Consider the following 8,121-nt stretch of genomic DNA (forward strand, 5'->3'; position numbering starts at 1 on the left):
TTATCCAATTTGCCAGTCTGTGTCTTTTGATTGGGGCATTCAGTCCATTTACATTTAGGGTTAATATTGTTATGTGTGAATTTGATCCTGCCATTTTGATGCTAGCTGGCTGTTTTGCCCGTTAGTTGATGCAGTTTCTTCATTGTGTTGATGCTCTTTACCATTCGGTATGTTTTTGGAGTGGCTGGTACTGGTTGTTCCTTTCTATGTTTAGTGCTTCTTTCACGAGCTCTTGTAAAGCAGGCGTGGTGGCAATGAAATCTCTGAGTACTTGCTTGTTTGCAAAGAATTTTATTTTTCCTTCACTTATGTAGCTTAGTTTGGCTGGATATGAAATTCTGGGTTGAAAGTTCTTTTCTTTAAGGATGTTTAATATTGGCCTCCACTCTATTCTGGCTTGTAGGGTTTCTCCTGAGAGATCTGCTGTGAGTCTGATGAGCTTTCCTTTGTGGGTAACTCAACCTTTCTCTCTGGCTGCCCTTAGCATTTTCTCCTTCATTTCCACCTCGGCGAATCTGATGATCATGTGCCTTGGGGTTGCTCTTCTTGAGGAGTATCTTTTTGGTGTTCTCTGTATTTCCTGGACTTGAATATTGGCCTGACTTGCTAGGTTGGGTATGTTTTCCTGGATAATATCCTGAATAGTATTTTCCAGCTTGGATTCATTCTCTTCGTCACATTCAGGTACACCTATCAAATGTAGATTAGGTCTTTTCACATAGTCCCATATTACTTAGAGACTTTGTTCATTCCTTTTTACCCCCTTTTCTCTAATCTTGCCTTCTCATTTTCTTTCATTGAGTTGATTTTCAACCTCTGATATCCTTTCTTCTACTTGTTCAATTCAACTGTTGAAACTTGGGTATGCTTCACAAAGTTCTTGTGTTGTGTTTTTCAGCTCCATCAATTCACTTGTATTCCTCTCTAAGTTGTTTATTCTCATTAGCATTTCATCAAATCTTTAAGTTTCTTAGTTTCTTTGCATTGGGTTAGAACATGTTCTTTTAGCTCAGAATAGTTTCTTATTACACACCTTCTGAAGCCTGATTCTGTCAATTTATCAGACTCATTCTCCATCCAGCCTTGTTCCCTTGCTGGTGAGGAGTTGAGATCCCTTGTAGGAGGAAAGGGGTTCTGGTTTCGGGTGTTTTCATCCTTTTTGTGCAGGTTTCTTCCCATCTTTGTGGGTTTATCCACCTGTCGGCTTGGTAGTCGTTGACTTTCTTGGGTCTCTGAGTGGATGTCCAGTTTGTTGATGATGAAGTTATTTCTTTCTGTTTCTTAGTTTTCCTTCTAACAGTCTGGCCCCTCTGCTGTAGGACTGCTGAGGTCCACTCCAGGCCCTGCTTGCCTGGGGATCACCTGCAGTGGCTGCAGAACAGTAAGGGTTGCTGCCAGTTTCTTCTTCTGCTATCTTTGTCCCAGAAGGGTACCTGCCAGATGTCAGTCTGAGCTCTCCTTTATGATGTGACTCTGGATATACAGGGGTCAGGGAGCTGCTTGAGGAGACAGTCTGTCCTTTATAAGAGCTCAAGTGCTGAGGTGTGAACTCCGTTTTTCATTCAGAGCTTCTGGGCAGGTACATTTAAGTCTGCTGCAGCAGAACTCATAACTCCCCCCCCGCCTTTTTTTCCCAGGTGCTCTGTCCTGAGTAGTTAAGGCTTTATTTATGAGTTTCTGTGGTGCTGCTGCCTTTTTTCAGGGCTGCCCTGCCCAGCGAGGAGGCAACCTAGTTACTGTCTGCCTGCAGAGGCTTGCTGAGCTGCTGTGGGCTCCTCCCAGCTGCTGTGTGAAATTCCCTGCCATTCTGTTTATATGGGTATAGTTAGAACTGCCTTGGCAATGGCGGCCCACCTCTATAATGGCAGACTCTCTCTGTAATGGTGTGCTGCCTCAGTAGTGGTGAGCTGACTCAGCAATGGCAAGCTACCTCCATTGTGGTGGACTGCCTTGGTAATGGCAGACGCCCCTCCCCCACAGAGCTGGACCATCCTGGGTTCAGCTGTGCTTGCTGTGAAACTCTCAATCCAGAGCGTTTCTGATTGCTGTTTTTTTGTGGGTGTGGGACCAGCTGAGCCTGATCACCTGGCTCCCTGCCTCAGAGCTCTTTTTTTTTTTTTTTTTTTAGTTGAACAGTCAACTGTCTCCCAGGTGTTCCAGTTACCTGTTGAAAAGGCACCGGGATCTGTGTGATTTCCCATGTGGCGACCCACTGCGCTGGCTGAAACAGCAGCGCTGAGATTCATGGTGCTTTTTTGTCCGGGAATCTTCTGGCCTGGCTCCCTATTTCAGTCCCCTTTTTAATCAGATGAATGGGTGACTCTGCGTTCCCAGAGCTCCAATCGCCAGCTAAAAGGGCGCCCGGACCTGTGTATTTTATACGGAGAACTGCCTTGCCAGGGCGCAGGCCAAAATAGCCTTGCCGGCCAAACCAGCTGCGTTGGTGACTCATGGGGCTCCTCCGCCTGGGAATCTCCTGGTCTGTGGGCAATAAAAATCCATCTGGAAATGTGGCGTCCACTCACCCTGTGCACTTTCACTGGGACCTGCAATCCTGAGCTGTTTCTAATCAGCCATCTTGGATCCCTCTGGTTCATACATTTTTCCAAGCTCCTTCTCCATGGTCCATCAGGAAAGTCATAGCTAAATGAGTGAGAAAAAGCTCACTTTTGAGCTTTCACAGTGGTTAAATGAGTGAGTAAAAGCTTATGATTTGCCTGTCCACATCCCAACTTCCTTCTTCTTTTAGACCTTTTTGTGTGACATGTATTTTCTTTGGCTCTGATTTTTTATTTATAGCTTCTACTTTATTGAAAGCACTCTTGTAAGCTGCCTCTGTTCCTTTGTGGATTGAAACAGAGTGTAAGGAAATAAAATGTTATCTTTTTTTCAGAAAAAGAACATTTTGGAAAATGAAAGTCTATTTTGTGTGTTTGTTTGTTTGTATTTTTTTTGTGATAGAAACAGAAGATAAAGGAAGGATTATCCGATTTCACAAGCTTTGCACTCTGGGGAATACAGGACTATGATGCTTGATATTAAATGTATGTGCTACAGTGTAGATTCTACTACTGGAATAATTGTGCTGGCATTGTTATTTTCACCTTTACTATCACTTTTATATATTATTATATATTATTGGGAGGAGGAAAGAGTGGGATGTGAATTCTTTCACTCCTTTTGTTCAAAGTCAGCTTTATTGATAATTTACAAAATGTAAAATTTATCCTTCTAAATATGCCATTCTATACATTTTGCCAGAGGTTCAGAGTCATATAACCACCACCACAATTCAGATAAAAAATATTTCCCTCACTCTAGAAAGTTCCCTCATGCCCTTTTGCAATCAACAATCTTCCCCATTCTATCCCTGCTCCCAGCCCATTCACCTGATTTCTGTCCCAATATTTTCTTTTTTTTTTTGTTCTCAGTTATCATATAAATAAAATCATACAGTATGTGGCCTTTTGTGTCTGACTGCTTTCAACTGGCATCATGCTTTTAAAGATCATTCATGTTTTGCATATACTAGTCATTCATTTCTTTTTATTGCTTCATAGCTGTTTTAGTCTGTTTTGTATTGACACAACAGAATCCAAGAGGCTGGGTAATTTACAGAGTAAAGAAGTTTATGTAGCTCATGGCTCTGGAGGCTGGGAAGTCCAAGAACATGGTGCCTGCATCTGGTGACAGCCTTCGTGCCGCATCATCCACGGTGGAAGGTGAAAGGGCAAGAAAGAGCAAAAGTGAGAGAGCAAGAGAGTGCCCAACTCACTTTTATCAGAACCCACTCTCGAGGTAACAAACTGACCATAATGACATTAATCCTTTCATACCTCTCATGGCCTGATCATCTCTTAATACAGTCACAATGGCAATTAAATTTTAGCATGAGTTTTGGAGGGGACATTAAATCCATAATGGTAGCATTCCTTAAATCATATAGATACACAATTTACCTTTTCATTAGTTGAGGAACATTTGGGTTGTTTATAATTTGGGGTGATTGTGAATGGAGCTGCCATAAACATTTGCATGCAGGTCTTTTTGTGGACATATATTTTTATTTCTTTTGGGTAAACATCTATAATAGGATTGCTGGGTGTATATTAAACTATATAGGAAATTGCCAAACTGTGCTTTCAAAGTGGTCAGGAGAGCCATTTTACATCCCTGCCAGTGATGTATGAGAGTTCCAGTATCCTCTATGGCACTTGGTGTTGACGATTTTTGTTTGTTTGTTTGTTTTTGCCATTTTAATAGGTGCATAGAGGTATCTCATTGTGGTTTTAAATTGCATTTACCGAATGGCTAATGGTGTTGAGCATTTTTCATGTGTTTACTTGCCATCTGCATCTTTACTTGAATAAGTATCTGTTTAAATCTTTCGTTCATTTTTAATGGTGTTGATTTTCTAATCGTTGAGTGGTACAAGTTCTTTATATGCTCTGGATACAAGTCCTTTATCAGATATGTTTTTCACAGGCACTTTCTACAAGTCTGAAGCTTGCTTTTAATATTTTCTTAACAATGCTTGCTTTTAATATTTTCTTAACAATGTTTTCTGAAGACCAAAAGTTTTTAATTTAAATAAAGATCAAAGATCAAGTTATCAATTATTTTTATAGTTTTTGCTCTATGTACTCATCTATAAAAATCTTTGCCTAACCCAAGGTAACAGAAATTTTCATCCATTCTCTTCTAGATGCTTTATAGTTTTAGGCTTTATATTTATGTCTATGATCAATTTTGTCTGATTTTTGTATGTGGTGTGAGCTAAGTGCTGGTGTTCTTTTTTGCTTACGGATATTGAATTGCTCCAACACCGTGTGTTGGAAAGTCTCCTCTTTCCCCTTTGACTTACCCTGTCATCTTTGTGATCTCTCATTCCTGACTTGGAATGAGATGCTGCCATTTACTTCCCCACTTCCCATGGCTTTTCAAGTCTGAGCTAGGCATGGAGCCTAGACAGGAATTTTTGTTGCAATACGTAATCATCTGTAAGGGGAAAATGTTTTCTCTAAGCGACTAATAAAAAAACCTCCTAAAGCCTGATGAATTGGCCTCAGCATCTAAGTGCTTCCTTCCCTTTGGTTTTAAAAGAGAAAGCTGAAAGACATCCCCTCACCTGTTCAAATGAAATTCAGCTTCCTCTGATTGGATGGCTATAAAATCTGCTTTTATCTGTGGTCCTAGCCTTTCCTGAAAGAAATCCAATTTAGCAAGTAGAATATAGTTATTCCAGCTGACAACTACATGCTGGCGATGAGCCACGGCAAGCACCCAGGCACTGGCACCTGCAGATTGACTGAAATGAAGATGGCACCAGCAAAATGTGTCTATGACAGGCATTTATTCTGGGGCCAACTGGGGCCACCATTGAACGTGACAATGGGACCTACAGTGTTTGGGGGAAAGCACGGAGCTCAAGAGTCATCACATTCTTTTTCTTTGTTTGTTTTTTAGTTTTTTGGATGAAAGTTTATTCAATGCAAAATAATCCTCTACAATTTTACTGAGGTGGCTGACCTTGTCTGCGACCATATCTGCCTCTAAACTGGAATTCAGTTGCGATCCAGCCCCAGCCTCGGCTTTCTTGTCGGCACCAGGTGGCACAGCACTCCATCTATAAGTGTCTCTGTCTGCTTCCCCTCTTGTGAGTCTTATAGGTCACTCACTCTCCAGACCTTTAGGCCGAGGCCTGCCAGTCTCTGGACAGCTGCAGTGTAGGGTGGCAGGCACAGTCTCTGGGGGCAGTAGAAGATAGTCACAGAGACAATGGATACCCTCATTGGTAAGGTACCAGTAGAACTGTCTCCAGGCAAACTGTTTATTCATGTAGACTCAGGACTTGAGAGACTGCAGGGCCTTCATGACATGAATGTTGGGCACATTCTTGTCTGCCAGCTCCAGGTGCTTAGGCATGCGGGCATCCCTCTTGGCCACCATGACTCCCTCCTTAAAAAGAAGTTCATAAATGGCAATTGGCTCTTCTTCGGCATCAACATGTTCGTGGTTGTAGCATCCGGGCTGGAACTGGAAAGGAAGGACAAGAGTTATCACATCCCATAACATATGAATTCTTTGATCTGGTGAACTTTTGTTTACTTACAGCCATTTTCTTCACACTAAGCAGGGGACAGAAGAACTCATGTGTCAGGGTGAAGACAAGAGGTAATACGGGTACCAAGCTGAGTGCTCTGTACTTAGGATGTTCACCAGGGTTATAACCATCATCATGGTAAAAAAAGAAAAAAAAAAAAAAAGATGAACGTTCAACAGAGGTGTCAAGGTTGAAACTTAGTTGGTATATAACAATGTGTGGCCCTCTTCTCTAATGCCTACTTTGTAGGGTGGCTGAGTGGATTAGGGTGGATTGCCTAAGGTCAGAATTTCAAGATCAGCCTGGCCAACAGGGCAAAACCCTGTCTTTATTAAAAATACAAAAATTAGACAGGCATGGTGGTGGGTGCCTGTAATCCCAGCTACTTGGGAGGCTGAGGCAGGAGAATCGCTTGAATCCAGGAGGTGGAATTTGTGGTGAGCTGAGATTGCGCCATTGCACCAATCCAGCCTGGGCAACAGAGCGAGACTTAAAAAAAAAAAAAAAAAAAAAAAAAAAAAAAGAGAGAGAAAGAAAGAAAAAGAAATGACAGAAATGACATAATAAAAACACCCAGTCCGGTTTGATAAAGCTCTCTGCAGCATTGTTTTTATTATTTATGGTGGGCTGGATAATGTGCCCCCCCCACATTATCAATGCCTTAATCCCTGTAATCTGTGAATATAATACCTTCTATGGTCTGAAGGAAAAGCAAACGTAAAGATAGTGTCAGATCCCACAGGATAAAGGCTCACTCCCACAAGACGGCCTCCCCCTCAGACACCAGATACAAGTGTAAATTATAAAACAACAACAAAAAAAGTAAGTAGTAGATTGCCACCTACTCTAACTACAAAGTGGGGTTCCCATGACCCTCACCGCCCCCCCACCTTAAGTTTGGTTAATTTGCTAGGATGTCTCATAGAACTCGGGGAAACACCTTACTTACATTTACCCATTTATTACAAAGGACATTCCAAAGAATCCAGATGAGCAGCCAGTTGGAAGAGTATGGGGGTATGGGAGGAGGGATGTGAAGCCTGCACACCCTCCCTCGGCGCTCCACCTTCTCAGCCTACGTGTTCAGCAACCTGGAAGCTCAGCAAGTCTTTTTGTTCAGGAGTTTTTACATAAGAGAGCTTGATAGAGCTTAATCTCCAGCCACCAGCCTCCCTACCCAGAGATCCCAGGCCTCATGCTGGGATTGGTCTCATTTGCTAGCTTGGTCCATTCCTTAAACCCAGCTTGCACCTGGGATTGTTGATCCCCTCTGAAACGTATTGTCCGGCTAGAGTTCCATTTAGGAATGTCTGAGTGTCTACTCTGTTATTCATCAGAGTGGAAAACACTCCCTGTAACCTCTGAGCCTACTCAATCTTGGAGAGCTTGAATGTTTCAAAATCATGCCGCTGCTCTGGGATCTGCCTGTAAAATTCCACTCACGCTTTGCTTGGGACTAGAATGTCCCCATGCAATGCTGCCTGTACACTGAGCTCACAGCCCAGGATGCCAAAACATTGGCTGATTTCTGCTCCCTTCATTGCTCTTCATCTTCCTTCCTTCCTCCCACCCTTCCTCTCATTAATATTGAGTGATCCCATATTATCTGCGAGGGACTTTATGCCTCTTCTCTTTCAACCCTCACGATAGCTTCATGAGATACATTTTCTTCTTAGATGAAGAAATCATTTCATGATAACAAGTGGGGGAGACACAATTCCAGCCCTGACTGTTTCCGAAGGCACCAAGCTGTGCTGGTCCAGACTCTCATTCATTCCCTGAGAGGGCACAGCTGCACCCATTCAGGAACTCAGAATCCTGTGGCAGAGGCAGATTTGGAAAACTGCTAATGGCCATAAGATGTGGTTGTTCTTCCGTAGTACAGTGACTTTCAAAGCGTGGAGCCCAGAGCAGCAGCATCGGGATCAGCCTGGAGCTTGTTAGAAATGCACACACTCAGACCCCAGCCAGATCTACTGAATCAGAAACCCTGGGCATGGGGTGACCAGCCTTTGCCG

At 42.8% G+C, this 8,121-nt stretch overlaps 1 pseudogene; it reads right to left on the minus strand.

The window, feature by feature from the left end:
- Positions 1–5,512: 5,512 nt before the first annotated feature.
- Positions 5,513–6,008, minus strand: LOC116538080 (annotated as a pseudogene).
- Positions 6,009–8,121: the final 2,113 nt, after the last annotated feature.

Source organism: Sapajus apella, unplaced genomic scaffold (genome assembly GCF_009761245.1).
Source record: "Sapajus apella isolate SASKATOON/1434 unplaced genomic scaffold, GSC_monkey_1.0 scaffold117, whole genome shotgun sequence".
Taxonomy (NCBI): domain Eukaryota; kingdom Metazoa; phylum Chordata; class Mammalia; order Primates; family Cebidae; genus Sapajus; species Sapajus apella.